We start from the raw sequence: 22,098 nt of genomic DNA on the forward strand, positions 1-22,098 counted from the left end.
GAATCAAACCCAAGGCCTCAAACATGCTAGGCAAACATTTCTACTACTGAGCCCTGACTGGTGTCCTTATAAATCATGGTCATCAAAAGAGACAGACACTCAGATGGAATGCCATGGAGGGTGGAGGCAGAGACTGTAGTGATATCCCTATAACCAGGGACTGCCGAAGACTGCTGGCAGTCACCACAAGCCTGGAGAGAGACGTGGAACAAATCCTCCTTCTGATACACAGAGGAAACATCTCTGTTGACACCTTGAGTTTGATCTTTTAGGCTGCAGATGGTGAAATAACAAATTCAGTTTTTTGAGTCATCCAACCTGCAGTACTTTGTTAAGATACGACTGGAAAATACATTAGAAGTTTTGAAATTAAAACTTCTCCTCACCAAAATCAACATTAAGCTGGGTAACTCAAAATCAGGGCAGAGGAGAGGGGATATTGGCAAAAATTATATAGCAAAAACTTATAGACATCGTTTCTTCAAAACAATAATAAAAAAAAGTCACCTGATTGATTAAAAATAAACAAAGTATTTGAGCAGATACATTGGAAAGGGGAGCATATAAGTCATCAATGAGAACCAGAAAAATGGTGAATGAAATTAACCGTCAATAAATTGCTTTCAAAAGCAAAATAAAATAATATTACACATCCACTGGGTGGAGGGAGAATTTCTTTGGGGGTACCAAAAATCAAACTCAGGACCTTGCACTTGCCAGGCAGGTGCTGTGCCACTGAGCTATATCCCCAGCCCTTGAAGAGAGTTGTACAAAAATGCTTCCCAAATCCTTATTCATGAAAACCAAAATTTGAAAACACTGCAAATGTCCTTTGGCTGCAGAACGGACACAGAAAAGGAGACATAGGACTAACAGTGTAATAACATTCAGTGTCAGAAAAGAACCAACTCCTGATACATGCAACAATTTGTAAGAAATTCGATAATATTACTCTGAGTAAATCGTCTTTCCCAGAAGAACACGTTGTATGGTTCCACTTATATGATGGCCTACAATATGTTATAATAATTCATGATAAAAACATCAGATGAATAATTTTTGGGAGAATTAACTGTAAAAGGACAAAAGGAAATTTTTTTCGTGTGGTAATACTTTATACTTTGGGGCTGAGTTAACTGGGGCTGCATCTGTCAAATGCACAAAATGGGATAATTTTTGCTTTTCTACATAATATCTTTAAAATATAGGATTATAAACGCTAGGGAAAACTGTACATGCAAAAGTGTTAAGGATGCAATTCAATTTGAGACCCATAAATCAATAAAGAAGACTGATGGATGAATATATGCCAATATAACAAAGTTACTGTGGTATCCCATTGATGTAAGCATGGTGTTCACAGTACTATTTAACTTTGTTCTATGTCCTAAAAACTTTACAATGAATCATTGAGATGGAAATTGATAATGTCCTAGGAACAAAAGTGTAAGAAATCCAGAGGACAAATGGAGTAAAATCTGTATTAAAATATTAGCCAGTTATAAAGTATAAAGCTACAGTGGTAATAACAGATGTGGCATTACAAATCAGAAACAAAAGACTACTTCTGTTAAGAAATGGTGCCGGACAATTAATTATGTAGATGGAAAAAAGATCTCTCGTACTTTACTCAAGAGTAAAAATCCGGAAGGCTTGAAGAACTAGACATAAAGCAAAAACTGCATCATTTTAGAAAAAAAAAATGTATTTTATTTTCAACCTTAGATTTCAAGGAATTTTTAAGATAACCACAGAAAACAAAAAGCTTAAAAGAAACAACTTCACATTAAAATTATTTGTATGACAAATATCATTATAATAAAAGTAAAAAGATTAGTCACAAACTGAAAATTATATTGTTTCACCCGTATTACTGACCAACTGTTAGTACCTAATAAAAAACAAAATTCTTGCATAAAAAATGATGGGCATGAAAATTTAAGCTCCACTAGTATTTGGGAAAGTGGTAAGTTGGGAAGATCTTTCACAGAATTTTTCACATGAACAGTTGTGAAGTGGGGAAAAAGAATGCAATTACACATTGATAGGAAGGGAAATACACACAGTTAGTGACATTTGCACCATAAACCAGCAACTCTGGCTAGTTGCCTTTTTAAAGAAACACTCAAAAGTAAATACAAGACCACAAAGGCAGAGTCATTCATTGTAGCTCTGCTTATAAAGTCCTAGAATATAAATAACTGGATTGTCTCAGATTCAGATTCATGCATAAAGTGAAACTGTTGAATCCAGAAGTTGAAATAAATGAACTCTATAGGAAGGAACATGAATATACCTCAAATGTGAAGTAAATGAAGAATAAAATTGCAAAGAATCAGCTTCAGGACAATATCAATGAGGACTAATGTTAAACACTGAAAAATATTTGATTGAGGATATATATGTGCAGAAACTATTTTAAAATATGTTTCTGGAGTGAAATCAGCTTAAGACAATATTTATCCTTTAGAAAGAAAGAAGTGGATTGAGAAAGATGGGGCTATATATTTTTCTGTGTATATTTTTTCCTTTTACAGAAAACAAGCTAGGTCGGGGATACACCTCAGCGCACAAGTGCCTGCCTGGCAAGCTCAAGGTCCCGTCCTGAGTTCGATTCCCTGTACAAAAAAGAAAGAAAGAAAGAAAGAAAGAAAGAAAGAAAGAAAGAAAGAAAGAAAGAAAGAAGAAAGAAAGAAAGAAAGAAAGAAAGAAAGAAAGAAAGAAAGAAAGAAAGAAAGAAAGAAAACAGGTTAATCAGAAAGCATACATATAGATAGTCATGTGACATTTAAAAGGAACATACTTTCATAATTCATTTGGCTAATCTATAAAGAAAATAATATGTATTTGTTGTTTTTTTATGTTAAAAATAAAAGGAGGGAAACATTAACAGACAGACAACCTTTTACAAAATAGCAAAAGAACAGTATAGACAATACAGAGTTACAAACAAAGTGGTAGGAAATTAACAATTCTTGTTGTCTTACATATTGATATCTTCAAAGTGGTTTCCCATGAAAACAGGAAGAGACATGCAATATTGATCAATCAAGGATTCATTGACAGTTTCTTTCAGCAAAGAAATAGAAGACAGTAGAACAATTATGTTAAATATCCTATATATACATACATACAAAATTTCTCCTTCTTTCCCTTCTCTTTTCCCACATCCCGGGTGCCCTTTACCGTTGAGTGTTCTCCTATCATTTAACAATGTCTATCATACCTCCTAGTCTAAATTAACTCTTCCAGGTTTTACTTTAGTGAAATAATGCGGTGCTTGCACAGGCAGGTCTGATTTATTTCACTTGTGAGTATGGTCTCTAGTTGTGACCATTTACCTATAAAAGCCTCGAGTTTATCTTTCTTTATAGCTGAGTAATATTCCATTATATAAAAATACCACAATTTTCTTATCTAGTCCTTGGTGGATGGACATTTGGGTTGCTTCCGCAATTTAGCAATTACATATGGTGCTGCTATGAACATAGGTGCACATATATCGCTGTGATATAATGTTTTTAGATCTTCTGGAAATTACCCAGCAGGGGAATAGCTGGATTGAACGGGACCTCTAGACCTAGTTTGCTGAGGAATCTCCAAACTGATTTCCACAGTGGTTTCACCAGTCTGCATTCCCACCAGCAGTGGAGAAGGGTTCCTATTTCTCCACAGCCTTGCCAGCATTTGTTATTGATTGATTTCTTAATGCTAGCCATTCTTACTGGGGTAAGGTGGAATCTCAATGTTGTTTTAATTTGTATTTCTCAAATGACTAACGATGTTGAACACTTTCTCATGTATTTATTTGCCATTTGTATCTCCTTGTCTGAGAAGTGTGTATTCATCTCAGCTGCCGATTTTTGGATTGGGTCGCTGAATTTGGGGGGGCTGATATTATTTAATTCGTTATATGGTCTAGATAGAAGCCCTTTGTCTGAGGGACAGTCAGCTAAAAATTTTTCCAAGTTTGTGCGTTTTCCTTTTACTCTGCTTGTGATTTCTTTAGATGTGCAGAAACTTTTCAGTAGGATGAGATCCCAGTTGTTGATTCTTTCAAGTGTTTCACGTGCGATTTAGTTTTTGTTCATGAACTCTTTACCTACCCCTATGTCTTCAAGATTTTTACCTACTTTCTGTTCCAATAGATGTAGTCTTTCTGTTTATATATTTGAATGGTAAAATATACACCTGGTTATAATTATTTACATATTTATAAGGAGTCATTTATTTTCTTTTGAGAAACTTCCTATAAAATATTCATCAGTATGTTTAGCCCTTTGGAGAATGCTTCTAGAAGATCCTGGAAATAATGAGAAAAAAGCATCAGTGAGTAATTTTTTGTTTGTTTGTTTTTTTCTAGTACCAGGAATCGAACTCATGACCTCAAGCTTGCCAGGCAAGCGCTGTGCTGCCGAGTTAAATCCCCAGCCTCAGTGAGTAAATTTTAAGCAATAACAAAAGGCGACAGCTTGGAAAGATGCATCGAATAGCAGGACTTCTACTGACAATGAAAACCTATCCATCCCCTTCAAGTCTAGCCAGAAGACAAGTAAACTACTTATAGTTTTTGCCTCCAATTTGGTTTTAATTTCTTGTATCAAAAATGGTGATTTAGACAGGTGTTACTAAAATACTATCTAAGGCTCCAGTGCTGTTTTAGTTTGGGAATATTGAGAATGTAGATTTTATTATGCAATCGTAGAATAAAAAAATAATGATTTGAAACCAATAACATTCCCACATTCCTGAAGCCTTTCTACATGTCAGAAATTTTAATGACATCACCTATTTGTTAAAATCCTAAATCAATAATTTTGTAGTTAAGGATATTAATTAGTATTGCTCTGGGCATATGACTAGTATATAACGTTCTATTTTTTCAAATCCAGTATTGTACATCAGTGTTCAAGAAATATTTAAATATTTGTTGAGTAATTAGAAAGATGACTGAAAGGTTGGTAGATAGAGAGATAGATATATGTTGCTTGAACTTATGGCCGTTTTAATGCATTACACTGTGTTATTTATAATTAGCTCCTCATTAATGAGTATGAGTATATTAATGACTAGTTTTCTCTCCAAAAATCTAATTTAATAATAAAGAGGACATTTTAAATCACATTTTAAACCGTAAATATCTTAGTAGCTGAACCAACACATTTAGTTTGATATACCTAAAGTAAAAAGTTTCTATCAACTTATTGTTCAATTACTTCTGTATACAGTTGAATATAAGATTATCATTCATTTTCCACATAAGATTTAAATCCTAGTCTGTACATCTTGTTTGCTCACATATATTCTCTTCTTTTGTACTGCATTGCTGGTACCACATACTGATATAGTTGCTTAATAAAATTTTTCATTGATTTATTAAAAATTAGATGAATGCATACCTACTCATCTCTAACATTTGCTGTTCCACTGTTTCCTTCATTGTACTTATCCATTAATTTATTGAACAGTATGTATTAAATATCATGGAATTATATATAAAATATTGTGACAATCCAAAAAATAGCATTTTCCTCCTGTGTTGGTGGCTAAAGGTAGTGCCTTTTGTATGCTAGGCAAGCTCTCTACCATTGAGGTATATCCCAGTTGAAATATCTTTTTGGATCTACAAAACTTAAAGACTAATGACAGAAATAAAATAATTGACAAATTAATAAAACCATTGATATTTACAAATACTGCTAAGATCCAGGAAGAAAATAAACACCATGTAAGCGTTGACATCAAAGTGAGAGGGTGCTTACTCAGAAAAGGTGGCTAAGAGGGCTTTTTTGAGGAGGTGACAGATTATTAAGGTGGAAAGAAAAGGCCCAATCATGTTGATATACCTGAAGTACTGGGTTTCCATCCTCAGGGATGGTGTTTAATAACCTAAAATATGGAGCTTCATAGACTGGTGGAGATTTTAAGGAGTAATCTTAACTTAGGATCCAAAAGGTTCTTGCCAAAATGCAATGTTCATAAAATGAGCCAGATGGATGGAGGAGTTAGAGCCAATATCTCAGAAGAACATATACTGAAGAAGAATAAAAATCCTGTAGGTATAATTTAAAATCATTCTAAGCTTAATTATGAGTTGAGCAACTGCAATTAGAAACACTCAAAATATTTGTACAATTAATATAAAATCCAAATATGAGTCCTGGGCATATTTGTGAAATATAGAAGAAGCACAGCCAAAGACCCCAAAACTAAAATAGTAAGGAAAGAAATGGATATGAATATGATTAAGAAGATGAATTCTCATAGTTTTACCTGGCTAAATTGAAGAAAAACTCAACTACAATTTTAGCACATTGTTTAGCTTCCATGAATTTGCAGTAAATCTTAATTTTTTTCTACATAGTGTTAATTCATTTTGCTGGCTTTTAGATGCTAAATGGAACCCATCTGGTTTTAATACAGTAAAATCGGTGTGGAGATTCCTCATAAAACTAGGATTGGAAGTCCCACTTAACCCAGCTATTCCCCTTCTGGGTATTTTCCCAGAAGAATTAAAGACATCATACCACAGCGATATAAGTGCACCCATGTTTATAGCAGCACAATTTGTCATAGCTAAATCTTAGAAACAACCCAAATGCCCATCAACTGAGGAATGGATAAAAAAGATGTGGTATTTCTATACAATGGGGTATTACTCAGCAGTAACATTTTTGAAAACCTGCAAGTGAGGTGACAATCCCAGTTTTAAGGGTCACTTTACCAGGTCCTCCTAGATATAGTCTGGGGAATAAAACTTTAAAAATGTAAAACTCTGCAACATCGTGGGAAACAGGCCATGACACACAAAGTTGAGATTCTGAGGGGCTTCTTCTCATATAGAAAACAACTCAAAAGGAAGAAATGAGTCTGTCTCTCAGACTGGTCTTTCAATACAGTAGCACAGTTTCACTTAAGATTTAGGGGCCAAAATGACCTTAATAGGAAAAAGCATCCCGTAAGAGGTGGATCAGTGCTAAGATTATATTTTTTATAACTGTAGACCAAAATAATTCAAGCGTCCTCAGTGGAAATGATCAAGGTTTGTACCTAGGCACCAATGGAGGGCAGTCTGCAATATGCTAGATTTGGTTCTAATCTAGCAGGATTTTTTGAGAAGCATCAGTGCCAAGATCTAGGAGACACATAGATGGATTCTGTGATTTGTGGAATTCAAGACAAATAGAAATCTAGTTATCCCTTTTAACTTATAATTGTCTATCAAAGGAAACACTTGGGACTTAAGGTCCTTCTATCATTTTGAACACCTGTATTTCCTTGATATTCACGACACCACACTTTTGTAGTATAATGTCACTGTAGTCAGCCTTCTCTGAAGAATTTATTTTCTGCCTGTCCCTCCAATCTTGTCATTTCCTCAGACCTCACATATTCTTGCATGTTAATCTCTTCTGGGTGGTTAATATCCACAAAGATTTCAGCCATTCCACGAATAGATATTTAGATGTCTCTCCTGAGTCACAGAATACACACACACACACACACACACACACACACACACACACACACACACACACACCATTCCCCTTTGTATCAATAGGTTTGAATATTATTTAGCCTGTATTCAACTTCCACTGTCTCTCTTACCTCTTGAATTATACCTTTCTTTCTGAATTACTTTAATTCACCAAAAGCTACCCCCACTTCCCTCTAGGCCCCTGGATGTATCTTTTCTTGTTATACAACCCAAAGCTTTCTCTGCCCTCTGTCCTCAAACTTTTACTTGTTCCTGAAGACTTAGTTTAGATGCCACCTCCCCCAAGAAATGTTCTCTTCCGCACCCGGCTCCTGAGCAGGTGCACTGTATGCCCTCCATCAGCAAGTAGACCATCTGCCATTCTGCACTGTTCACAGTGTATTGTCGTTGCTTTAAAAACTTCGTTTCCTCTTTAGGAGTCAGTGTCATCAGCAGCAATGCTGTGTGAGCTGTTCAGTGGTTCCTTCCGTGCCAAGCCAAATTCACCATTATGTTGAAGGTGCTCAATAAATATTTGTTAAATGAATGAGTGAATGGATAGATGAAAAAATGAACAGAATATAAAAGAAATCAAAATGACACATAGAGGACAATGGTTAAAATGGATTACGCAGAAAAGAGTTGAGGACATAGAATGATAAGGTAAGGAAGTTGGTTGTCATCAAGTAGCCACCTGTACTATCTTGTTACACTATATCTATGTGATATTCTAATTTTTAAAAATATTTCTGGACCAGATGGATATCAAATGAAAATTTCTTTTGCATATATTTACATTGCTGTGCTACCCATATTAGAAGGATTCCATCAACAGAGCCATTTAAAAACTAGTGCCTTATAAAAGTGTGTTCCTTGGGATGTTGTCATACATTCTGTTTGCACAAGCATTCACAGAGATCCACGTGAATAAAGAGTTAACGGTGACCTTACAGCTGCCGGTTTTCACTCACTGGGGAAATCATAGAATAGCCATTTAACAACCCTCTGAGAGCAGAGCTCAAAGCAAACAATGAATTAAGGCTTGTGCAATGTTATCATTCAATTGTTTTGCAGGAACTAAACTGTGACAAAGATACGGGAAGCTGGAGAAACAATAGCAGCGTAACGAAGATTAGAAATGAGTTCAACCCCGTGCGTTTTAAGGCAATAAGAGGAGAAAAAGCAATAACCTCTAAGAATCTGTTTTCTCTTCTTCCTGAAGAACAGGTCATGTCAGATAAACAAAGGCTCAAATCAATGCCCGTATGACTGATTCACAGGAGAACTCAACATGAGTCACAGTCCCTCATCTCCCGCTTTTAGTGACACCTCCATATGGTTCACCCTTCAGTGAGACCATGAAGTTCCGTTAATGAGCTTGAAAGAGTTGGCTGCTTAGTTGGCAAGAGTTACCTGCCATTAGCTATTTAGAGTTTTATAAATCAAATTGCAGATTCGGAGACCCCTCCCCCCTTCACCTCAAAACATGAGTCATTCTCTCATTAGTGGCCTGCTCTCAGCAATTCGTAATTACAGATTGTGTCTCTGTTAATCGCTTGACAAATGATAGTTCTCTGCCCACAGGTTTCCTGAACTTAAGTTTATTTTGAAATATGTTACATGAATCTCATACAAAAGTTTGATTTGGGTTGGTTGTCTAACTCAGCCTACCAGATATGTAACCTGAATTTTTAACTTTTATTTTCTTCAAGAGAACCCACTATAGCTTGCATCTTATAAGTAACCAACTCGGAGAGCAGTCACTGTGGTATGTATTGATGTACACCACTGCTTTATGTGCTACATGTCAGTGTTTTTTTGCCTAACAGGATATTTGAAAAGATTCAGTCCAGAAATTGCTTTAATGTGCTTTCTGGTTCATAATTTCCAAGTTTCTCAAAACTTATGCCCCTCCCTCTATAACCAAGTGTTGCGGGTGGGGAGACCTGTGGAGTAAAGAATACAGAGTGCTATAAAAAAATGTCTCTTAGTGCGCCTGGCAGCACCCTCAATTTTTCCAGGCAGGCCTTCATTTCAAACAAAAGACCGGAAATTATGGCTGTCTGAAAATCTAAGAACAAGAGCAATAGAACATATGCTCCAGCTTTATAAATAAAAAAGCACTATAGAGTACATAAGCAATTGCACTCACAGAGGACTGGGTGTGTCCTTCTGCTGGGGTCTACATGACATCATGTGATTCTGGCACCTAATTTGCCTGGCCGCTCCGCCCATATATGGTAGGCACTTGGACACTGAAATGCGGAGTCTAAATTAAGCGTATGCTGTAACTTTACAAAGTATCAAGGCTCTAGTGCATATTTTAGCACAGAAATAGACACACACTTAATCCCTTTAGAGTCAGTCCAGGATGTCAGCCTTGGAACCATTTTCTCCTGGTTCTTTTTCTTCCATTTATGTTGTTTTATCTCAGATCATTTTAATACATATCATCTTGATTCTTCCAGTGACTCCCTTAGAGCATTATCGCTGTGGTAAAAAAAAAAAAAAAAAAAAAAAAAAAAAAAATGACTATCCCATTTTGTTCTTTCATGGTAGAGCATGCTGCTTGCAATTCAGATTGAACAAAAGAGCTGCTAATATCAAACAGGGAGAAGGCCAAGGTACTAGCACCTGAAAGTGTACTATGCCATCTTTTTTCACATCAATGATGGCATGCAATTTAGAGCGATCTACCCTCAATTGAAAATAAATAAAACACAGGCTTGTAAGATATAGGGGAGAAAGTTGATAATATTTAAAGACTAAATTGTGAGTTCCTTAAAATTAATTTGTTATCTGATAGTCAATGAGTCATAAGACAGAAAGAATTTCCTTAGTTTTAGGGCACAGTTAAAAGTAGGTTTCTGATTGCTCAAGAGAATTGAAGATGGGGGGAAATTTTTTAAACATTAGAAACTTTTTTGTAAAGGAGACTTATTCTATACTACATGTTACAAACAGAAGCATTAATTATTTAATATTGTTTTAGTTTGTTTTCTACTGGCTAACCTTCCTTTTCAAACTCCTGCATGAAATATCCAGCACTGATGGGTTTGACAAACGTCAGAGCTCCTAAATATTTTCATGAGTTGGATATAATAATCTATATTGTAGTATCAAGATATTACACTTCCCAACAGTTGTGCTATTTTATTAGTGTAATGCTCAGTGATAGGGCTCCTAATAATTTCTTAGTATTTGATAACTAAGTTGGACAAATTCTTTTGTGTTGGGTATTATGTAGTTAATGTCTCAAGTTTCCAATTGCTTTTTCTAATCATCTTCTTTCTGATGGTCATCCTGTAGATTTGGGACTTGTATTAGCCTAAATGAGTCTTCAATCTAGAGAATACTGTTAAGATTGGCAGTTAAGAAATTTGTCTCACTTTTTTTTTTTTTACAGTTCTGAGGACTAAAGCCAGCTACATTCTACCGTGGAACTTAGCCTTTTCTTATCTTTTGGATCCCTAGCCTTTCCTTACTTTTTGTTTTGAGACAGGGTCTGCCTCATTTGACCAGATAGTACTTGAACATTTGCCCCTCCCCCTTGCTTAATCTCCCTTGATACTGAGATTAAGTGTGTCACCATGTGCCACCATGCTGACCACGTCTTTGTCCACTGATATTCAAACTTCCAAGAGAAATTGGTAGTTAGTTCATCTCACAAATGAAAATGTACAAGTAAATAATCAGAAAATATTAATCTTTTTTGACCTGATGCTGTGGAGCTAAGCAATAAGATTTTGTCTGGGTTTCCAGACTAGAATAATTAGAAGAAAAAAATAATGATCCGATTGCCTTTTTGATTCAAGTCTCTGATTAGTTACTACCTCCTCAGAGAGATATTTGATGAACAGGTTTCCTAAGCATCTCTTTAGTGCTGGTTATTCTTTATCCTCTTTAACTGCTTTAATTTTTAGCCCTTAATACCATCTGACAATACCATTTATCATCTGTCTCTTCTTCTAGAACTTAAGCACCATGAGGACAGAGACTGTGTTCTTTTTGGTGCATCACTGACTCACTGAGCCTTGCATAGCTCCTGACACACACAGTAGATGCTCAAGTTACATCTGTGTAATGGGTAGATGTGTACAGTCCAGTTGGATCTATATAAAATCAATGCACATCATTTTGATACTTTTACAAAAAGTTTATCTTCTAACTAGTCTGTCCTCTATCCATCTGCTTGAAGAGTTAGGTCTGTAATGTGGATAGTTGTAAACTTAGCTGAATGAAATGATGATTTAATATAATGTCATCTTCTATGAACTGCATAGGAGAAAGTAAATGAAGATTTCAATATTAAGAATACTCTCATGAGTAGCTGATTTGCTTATGTAATCATTTATTTGACCAGGTCATCAAATTACCTTCTTAGTTAGATTCTGAATGACAGAGTAAAGTATGTATAAAACTTTTAATGTCTTTTATTAGTCAAATAAAGATCTCCATTTTGTGACCTCAACTCTTAATTTTTTATGGCTTCTTTATATTTTTGTTTCTTTTTTATGTTGGGTGTTCAGGTAGTCAGAGTGATGGTGGACAGCACTGACCAGCTAGCTGAGGCCAACCATAAATTTAGTTTTCACTAGCTGGCTGACCTAGGCAAGCTGGTCACAATTTCTGTCCTTCCAATTCCTCACTTGCAAAATAGGTCCAGTATTAGTACCTATGTCACACACCCTCTCATCCATGGTGCTGTGATATGGATTAAGTGATTTAAAACACGTTAGGTATTTGGAATAATGCCTGGTGTATGTTAAAGGCTCAACGACATTAGCTGTTATTTTTATCAAGCACTTTAAAGCCTTGCTAGAGCGAACAAAGACAAAATAAAATATAAAACTATTCAGCATCCCTTATGAGCCAGACATTGTGTGGGTGCTGAAGAGATGAAGGTAAATAAACACTTAAAGATGCGTTGCACATGGTGCGGAGCACAGAGGAAGTTGTGAGTGTCAGTGGAGTTGGCAGAAAGGGGTGTCTCTGTGCGGAAAGGTGAACAAAGTTGGGCCTGGATTGAGGGAAGCATAAACCCTTGTCTGAAGAATTGGAACGGGCCTGGGGCAGGGCGGTCAGGTGGTATAAACAGACCAGGATGGCAGCTAAAATGTAGACCTGATACAGGTCAAAAACCTGGAAGCTTCGTTCCTGTATCTCTGTATGTTTTGGTCTTCCTGGATGCCTTCATGTGTTTCATTTCTCAAAGCCCATGGACAAGCTCGTCAGGAAGACAGCTCCTGTGATTTAGTCTGACTTTCTCCTAGTGTGTTTGAGAAACATTTCTCTTAAAATAAACTTGTGCATAGCTGCCGCCCGGATACACACAGGAAGCGCCATTTCAATAAGGTTAGGGCCTCCACACTGCCGGCTGTGCTTCCACCCCCTCTCCTGCGTCTCCCTCAGCTTCTCTTCCAAGGCCTCCAGAAACAGATCCAGGTGTTTCTCAAACTCTTTGAGTCATCTTCAGTAGTAATTTATTCCATATGTTTATTGCTCTGTGTGTGAAATAATTTCATCAAGTTCCTTTTTTTCCGTTGTCACTGCATTCAAATTAGCCGGCAGTAGAATCCCAATCTAGGAGTAACACTTTTAAACACACAGACTTCTGTGCTGGGGGAAACCAGGGGCTGCCGTAGCTCGTGAGCGGAGCAAGAAGAAATGAACAACAAGCAATTGGGACTTGATAACATTATTTTAAGAGGAAACGAGAATTTCAGGAATACCTAGCAGGGGTTGGAGGAACAGCTTCGCTCAAGTTCTTACTATATTTTGCATTTCCCCAGGGTGTCGATTTTATGAAACAAAGTGACGGGACGATTTCTCACTTGAAAAGCTGTGTTAAAAAAAAAAATTGATGCACTGGCAACAGCAAAAAATTGTTATGGTAGGAATCAAATTGGGGCTTCCGTGCTGGAAATGAACGACGCCCTATTGCCTGTCAGTTTATTTCTGAGCCCCGCTTTTCAAACTTTAATTTGAGAGGGTGGGAGGAGGTTTAATGGAAATCTGAATTGCTATTACAAAAGGGCTGTATTTTAAATTTTATTTCATCATTATCTCTATGTTCAGAAGAAAATTATGCTTTATACTTAGACGTGAAAGCACTGTCAGTTCTGAATCTATTAATGAGGGGGAGAGGGAGAGAGGAATGAAGGGGGTGCAGTCTGTGTAAAATGAATGGATTCTGTAATTAGTAAATAAAACCATTACTTCTAAATTGAGGCACTGGCCCACTACAACGCGAATGGTTTTCAATGACTTTCCTTTTAAAATTACCAAAAATTTGCTTTTTAATCAGCTTCTGCTAATACTGTTTTCGCAGTATGGAGCTGAAGTTTACTAAGAAACATTTCACTCCTCCTTTATTGTTCGAGAATCTCATGCTAAAATATTTGTCATCATTATTTTTGTGTACTGCTTTCCCACTTAGAGAAAAAAAAATATTCCTTTGCAACAGATACGATGGTAACTTCTGGATTCACGCTGATCATGAGAAATTAAAAGAATGTCAGGGTGCCAGTTTGCTGTTTGAAAACTCACAAAATATGTATACTGAGAGTTGATTACAAATTATAATCACTATGGCAACAATTATAACTGATTTGTTGAGGATTGACTAGAAGTCAGGCACCAGGCTTAGCACTGTGTGTACGTTATTAGATTAGTTCACTAGCTGTACAATTTCACAGTATTATCCCCATTTTATATATAGCAAAATTAAGGCACAATGAAAAAATCTGGTAAGTGGAAAAACTGACCTTGAAATCCAGGTTCATACAATTATACAGCTCATATGCATGAGTATATTAAGCTGTATTAGAAATATATTACAATAATATTGCTTCAGAGATTATTTTTATTTATACGAATAATTGAATCTGGCTTGTAACTTTCTTGAAATGTTCTTTGAGGCTGATATTTTCTATACTTGGTGTCCATCCAACTGTGTGGTGGCAGGAGGCAAAGAAAATACAGCAAGTTCTGGTAGCGACAGGAACAGATTTTAGGATTCTGTTTAGATTTTCAGACAGGCTGGAGCCTGGACCGGAATCCAAAGCCTGTTGAAAGAAAGTCGCCTCTTCTTAACAGCATGGAGTAAGAATTTCCATAGAAACTTATTCGTAAAACTTGACCTGGGGTTAAATAAGTAAATAAATAAATAAAAACAGTAGTTACTCTTATTATTCTGTCCACACTGACATTTATATTAATGATTTAGTTATGCTGGCTCTCTCTACTCTCTTCATTCTGTGAACGCTGGGTTAGAGCTCTGTAATTTTAGAAGAATAAAAAGTTATTGTCACATATATACCTACTAACTGGCCTGGTTTTTACTCCTACGTTAGAAGAATACCATGGGGTTCTAGCCTGGACGTTGTCATTTTGATGTGATATTGTATGAGGTTTCTCACAAAGTGAATGGGTTGTCTATCTCTTGTTGTTCCCCCTGAAATACCTCACCTGTGATTTCCAGCCCTGCCTGTGTCTTAGCTCTGAGGGGGGCCCTGAAGGTTGAAGTGAAGCTGGAACACTCAGAGAACAGTGTGAAGGAGAAGATCTACTTGGTGGGATAAAAGAAACAAACAAAAATTGCCCTCCACATGGTTTCCTTTAATTTCCTGCCTGGGCTTCCTTTGCAGTTTTTTTCTTTTTGTCATGTCCAAACGCAATGCTGTTTCAAAGAGTTACTTTAAATGTACCCCAGCCGTGTACTAACCTAAGCAGTGATTCTCTTATTGCTGAATCACTCCATTTTTGCTCATTACCGCAGTTTCTTCTGCATGATTTTGCTAGTGCACTTACTAACCTGTGTTGTGATGTTTTGTTTTAAAGTCAGCAACCTTCATAAAAATCTTAATCTAAGATATGACTTACTCAACTTTACACCTTGAATATGGAAGAGAAAGCAGGTATGCATTAAATGCTTGTGCATTGTTCCCGCAAAAACAACTAATTTAATCTTCTATGTAAACATCTCAACATTTTCTTAACTGAATCCTACCAAAAAATAAAAAGAAGTATTTCCTCACACTCTCAAATAAGAAAATCATACAGTATTTGTGTAACTATGCACACATACATATTTGGATCATTTATTAGAAATGTCACTGACCAACCTTGGTTCCTACCTACATTTAAGATGGAAATCAGGCATGGGTTAGTTCTGTAGTTGCTTCTCCATTGCTGACAACCATCACTATTGTCTACCTTCTTCGTCAGGTCTCTGGAAGTGGAATGTCCCCATACAGGCTACCAGGATGTTACCAACGAGCTGAGGGTTCTTTTACTCAATTTGTATAGAAATCATAAGTTGGCAAGGTGTATTTTTTCAGTGTAATGGCCTTCAGCTTTGAATGCCTGTCATTATCAGGTTTTATTGTAAGAGCCCCTCTTGTCACTTGGAGGAAATAGTGCTGCCACTGCTGCAAACATGGGCCAGCAGGCCATGGGAAGTCTTCCAGCCACCAGAGATGGTGGATTTGGATAATTCTCCTGTGATTTCTATCATTCTCTTGTCACTAGACATGTTCCACTTTACCAGCCCTGGCTACTGGCCACTTTTGGTGGCAAAAGCCTATGGTATAACAAGTGCCTAGTGTACCAATTCAGCAGGATGTATTGGTGACAGAAATCACAATGAGGTAAAAATATGCAACATGGAACGGGCCACATTAGGACATAGGCTGTGTCATAAGGGGGAAACATTGCACAAACTGATCTACTAAGTATATGAGGAGGTTATTTATGCAGGAATAAAAAGTGGGTTTGCATGTGCACAAATCAGACTTTCTGTTTGGTCATGGGTGGGGGAGGTGCTCCTCTTGTGGAAAGAAATGAAAATGGCTGGAGAGGCTCAGGGTCATCCAGAGGGTCTATAGGGTGGAGTCACTGAAGGCAATGTCTCCCAGAGTAATCATGGGGCTGCTGTCAGCTGTGCTGGCAGAGAGGCCAATGGGGAAGCCACAAAAGAAAAATTAAAACTACCTCTCTTATAGAGTAAGGCCCTTTTCAGAACTTAAAAACACAACCCACAGTTTGAATGCAACTGAACAGTGTTGATCCCTTTGGTGAATACTTATTAAATACTAACATCTCAATAGGCACTGGCAAACAAAATTAAAGATTTTTACCTTAAGGGCCTCATATATTTAGCAAAGAAAATAGACAATAAGTATAAGAAATAGCTAAATTAGATTTGTTCAAGCTGGTAAGTGCTATAGAAAACAGCAGCAAGGAAAATTGGAGAACTAGAATAAGGGGTAATGCTTGAGGCAGGGATGAAGTGGGCAAGTTGAGTATTAAAAATCAAGTCAAAACTTCCCAAGCAAGATTTTGAAGGTACGGAAGTTAGTCACTGTGTATTTGTGTGGAACCATGTCTGGAATGCTTCAGGGCATAGGAAGGGAGGGCTCAATAGTTATGGAACAAGGTGAGCAAATTAAAAGGGTATGGTAGGACAGAAAGGTGAGGCAAACAAGATCATTAGGAATCTGGTGGACAATTCCATGACTAACTTTAAACTTAGCAAAACAGGGAGCCATTTAAAAGTTTGAATGAGGAAAAGTGACATATTAAAAGGAGAACTATGTACTCTACTGAGAAAACATATAAGTGAAGGGTAGAAGAAAGGAAAGATGCTAGGAAAGAAAGACGGTGGTTAGAGCTGAGGATGGCACTGGTGGAGCTGACATAAATGATGTAATTTTGGATTTGTTATTAAGTTTTATTCTTAGATTGTTGAACCTTATGTAATATAAATGTTTCCATAACTTATAATATCAACAGAGATTCTGAGTTTTGACTTAAGATTTACGGTACAGTGAAACGTAATTAACACTGAAGATACTTGTTTAATAAATAGAATTTGCTTTTTTCTGTCATTGCTTCCTAAAGGAAGCAGTGCTCATGGGATGCCTGCAGATGTACAATGGGAAGCATGGGTACTCAGAAACAGCGGGCAAAGAAAGCCTCAAATTTTAGAAGGCAATTTGAAGAAGTCCACAGGATGATTTCCTGTTTTGGGGGTACTTAAGAAAAAAAGCAGGACTTTCCCCTGATCCTGGCACTTCTTATACCCCCAGTCCCATGAGCAAGGCATCTTAGGGAAATGTCTAACCCCCAAGGAAAGAGGCAGGTACATCAGCAGATGCTGTGACCACTGCCTCATCTAGCAGACCCTGGCCAGAGCCCACCTGTCCCAGCTCCTTTCTAACAAGGAGAGAGAACGCGGTAAGCAGTATATTCACAGAACAGGACACCAGAGAAATTAAAAGCTAGACAATCATTCCGAAGCCAGCGATGGAATTAGGGCCATTGGACCTGTCAGGGAAAAGAGAAACAAGGATAGGATCGTGGTTCAGGACCTGGAACCAGACACTGAGAGTTCCGAGCTGCAGGGAGTTGCAAGGGTAGGCAGCAGTTGTGACCACTGTGTTCTGGGGAAGAAGAAAAGACTCTGGAGCAGCGTCAAAGAAGGCACTCTGTCACCACTTCCTCAAACACTAGCAAGCTCTATACGCCCAGGATATTCTGCCCACCTCCCACCCTCCAGATGCCACAGATCTCAGTGCCCGAATGCTGTCCTCCCCCTATCACTAGCTGAATTCCACTAGCTTTAGGAGATCTCAGACACACTGAGTTAGTGGGCTGGATAGGGACTCTGCACAGAGACTCTGGGGCAAGCAGAGAGCCTGAGAGGGATTGAAGAGCCAGAGGGGTTGAATGGCATCTCACCTGAAGCAGTGTAGACAGGGAAGTTATGAGCAGCTGCAGAGGTTATTGTGGAGGGGAGTAAACAGAGATTAAGAAGCCTCCTTCAGAAATCAGTGGACGACTGAGTACTTGGTGATCCAAACTGTAGTCTCCCGATCTCTAACACAACTGAAGTTATGCAGTCATGAGACTGTAGCAAAAAAATTCTAACTACCCGTAGCCACCGGAGCACAACTGAATCCCAGAAGGGCACTGTCTGCAAAGGGAATGAGATGTAGGCTAAGTGGCTCCTCTGCTCCCCCAAATGCTGAGGAATAGAGCTCAGCTATCCACAACTGCTAAACATGAACATTGTTCCATTTATGACTGTAGTGGGAGGTGCACACTGGTCCAATTCTGGTTGCAATATGAATAGGACTGAGCAGACCCTGTACATTTGTGCTCTTGTATGTATATGGCTGTTTTTTTCCTCTGTATCACTTCTTTCTGTTCTTTTATCTGTCGTTTGATATATACAGATATATAGGTAGATATATATAGATATAGATATAGATAGATGAGGTGTTTGTACATGTGACATAGGGAGTAAAAATTAATTAATGCCTTAGTTTAGATCAGATCTTTTATATGTATGTCAAGTTAACCCTCACCAAAATACATACAGAGGATTCAAATATAAGCTTCCTATCATCAGGTTAATTAATTCATACCTATTATAACTTCTTTCAATTTCCAATAGTACTTTTCTCCCTCTTGCTCCTGCCTGCATGAATAACCTCTCAAACTACCCACTGCTCATGAACAAAACTTAAGCAGAGAGAAAGAAAATTCATATCAATACAATTAGAAGTGAAAAAATTGAAATAGAAATTGACACCATCAAAATTCAGAAGACTAGGGGGCTGGGGATTTAGCTCAGCGGCAAAAGCGCTTGCCTGGCAAGCGCAAGGTCATGAGTTCGGTTCCCGGTACCGGAGAAAAACAAAAAAAAAAAAAAAAAAAAAAAAAAAAAAAATTCAGAAGACTATACTAACTACTTTGAAAAGTTATATTTCCAAAACTGGAAAATCTAGAAGAAATTGATAAATTTCTATACAACATGAATTACCAAAACTGAACCATAAAGTAATAAAATTCCTGCACAAATAAATAACAAGAAATGAAATAGAAGAAGTAATAAAAACTCTAGAGACTTAAAAAAGCCCAGGACCCTGTGAATTCATCACTTAATTGTACCAGAACTTTAAGGAAGAACTGATGCCAACACTTTTCACGTTCTTCCATGAAGCTGAAAAGGAAAGAACACAGATAAGCTCTTTGCTCAAAACCAGGATTACCCTGATACTAAAATTGAACATCGAAAAAAGAAGACAACAACAAGAACAAAAGATTAGGCCAGTGTCCTTAATAAACATAGGTGAAAAAATTCTCAACAAGATACTTAGAAACAGAATGCAACAAATCATTAAAATTTTCATACATCATGATCAAGTCAGCTTCAGCCTAGAGATGCAAGGACAGTTAAACACACATAAATCAACAAATGTAATATACTACATAAACAGAAGTAAGAAGTCACATAGTCATCTCAATAGATCAACAAAAGCCCTGACAAAATCTGACATCCACTCATGTTAAAAACAAACAAACAAACAAACAAACAAAAAAAACAGAAAAAGCAAAGATATCCCAGTTCTTGGACAGACAGAACCAATGAGGTCAAAACGATGATATTGCCAAAAATGATGTATAGATATTAAAAGAAATTTCAACCAAATTACCCCCAGCATTTCTCACAGGCCTAGAAAGTCAATTCTAAAACACATGTGGAACTAAAAGAGAATCAGAGTAGGCAAAGCAATCCTGAGCAACAGGAGCAAAGCCAGAGGCATTACAATCCCAGACTTCAAGTGATATTGCAAAGCTACAGTAATGTAAACAGCATAGTCCTGGCACAAAAACAGACACAGTATGTAGAATAGAGGATACAGAGAAAACTTCAGTCATATGATTTAATCATATGATTTTGACAAACTTTAATCATATGGTTTTGACAAAAGTGTCAATAAAACATGGAAAGAATATAATCACTTTCATAAGTTGTACTAGAAAAATTGGTTACCCATGTGTAGAAGAATGAATCTGTATCCATATATCCATCCTATTTTGGCTAAAATCAAGTCAAAATAGATCAAATACCTACATGTAAATGCAGAAACATAGAAAGTGCTGGAAAAAATCATATAAACCTTTTGAAGCCCTAAGCATGGGCAAGGACTTCCTAAGCACAGAAATTGCACAAGACATAATAGCAAGAATTAACAAATGGAATTGTATGGAATTAAAAACTTCTGCATGGGAAAAAAAAAATCCCACCAGAGTGAGAATAAAACTACAGAATGGGAAAAATCTTCTTCCAGGTACTCGTCAAACAGAGGACTAATCTTTAGAATATATAAAGAACTAGAACTGTGTTCTGTTTCGTGATCAAGGTGCTGGTTACATAGGGGTGCTCATTTCATGAATATTGATAAATCTGTACACTTATGATTTGTACACTCTTATATGACTTCAGTTCAGTAAAGTCATTTAGTAAAACATTAAAAGACTTTCTCTATGTATACAAACCTAAAGTAGTTAAAAGATAACACTCCAAGAGAAGACCCCTTTGTGATTGTAAAAAATAAAGATATAAACTTCCTATGGCATATCTAAAGCTTATAAGAGAAAACTTTTTGATAAGGAATAAAACTGTTGAAAGAGAAAAGTAAATAAAAATAGATTTGCAAAAATATAAGATCTAATCAAAAGTGAGAAATTTAAGTAAATAGGCAATTCTCAAAAAATAAGAAAAATAATTACACATGACCATTAAGTACATGAAAAAATGTTAAATATTTTTGGTCATTACAGAAATGCAATCAGAACAACTTCAGAAAAGATGGTTGTTAGCAAGAACTCAAAAAACAAGAAATGCTGGTAAGGTTGTAGGGGAAAAAAATAACCCTCTACATTGTCAGTGTGAATGTAAACTAGTACAACATTGATGGAAATAAGTACAGAGTTCCCTCAAAAATCTAAAAATACAAATACCTCTCATTCAGCTATACCTTTTTCTGGGTATCTTCCTCAAAGAGCTAAAGTCAACACATTACAGTGATACATGCATAACCATATTTATGGCAGCATAACTCACAATAGCTAAATTATAGAAACAGCCTATAAGCCTATCAACAAATGAATGGATAAATAAAACCTGGTATATATATATGCACAAGGTTACTTCTACTTCATCCTAAAGAAGGATAAATTTGAACCATTTGTAGGAAAATAGATGGATCTTCAGACTGCAATGCTAAGTGAGATAAATCAGACTTGGAAGATTAAATATTGGATGATTTCTCTTATATCAGAAAAGAGTAAAATTAAAGACAGGTGGTAGGAAACAAGTAGACCAAAGTTGGGAAGGTTACGTAGAGAAAGCGGGATTGGATGGTCTTTGGGAGGGTGTGTCTGAGTGGGTCAGAGAGGTATTCTCTTGAGTACTATATAAAGCTCTTGCTTATTATTGAGTACTATATAAAGCTCTGACACTTTTCCCTAGCTCAGCTTCCCAATCACCACAATCTTAGCAGCATTGCTCCTCCACTTCCTTCCACCATGAGATTTTGTCTTGCAACTTGGTGGCATATTCTGAATCTCCTGAAGTGGTGATCTATGTTAAACCTTTGCTCATTTAACTTGTGGGTATCAGACATTGCATCGCGGGGATAAGAAAGCTGACTAATAGTGAAAAATGACATTGGAGAAGTGGGTTCATTGATGGGACTGTACCTGAATGTGTGTTTGAGAAGCCTTTTGAGTTGATTTGCTGTGGGAGAAATTTGGAAAGATTATTT

Source organism: Chinchilla lanigera, unplaced genomic scaffold, assembly GCF_000276665.1.
Source record: "Chinchilla lanigera isolate Chin_1 unplaced genomic scaffold, ChiLan1.0 scaffold00008, whole genome shotgun sequence".
Lineage (NCBI taxonomy): Eukaryota > Metazoa > Chordata > Mammalia > Rodentia > Chinchillidae > Chinchilla > Chinchilla lanigera.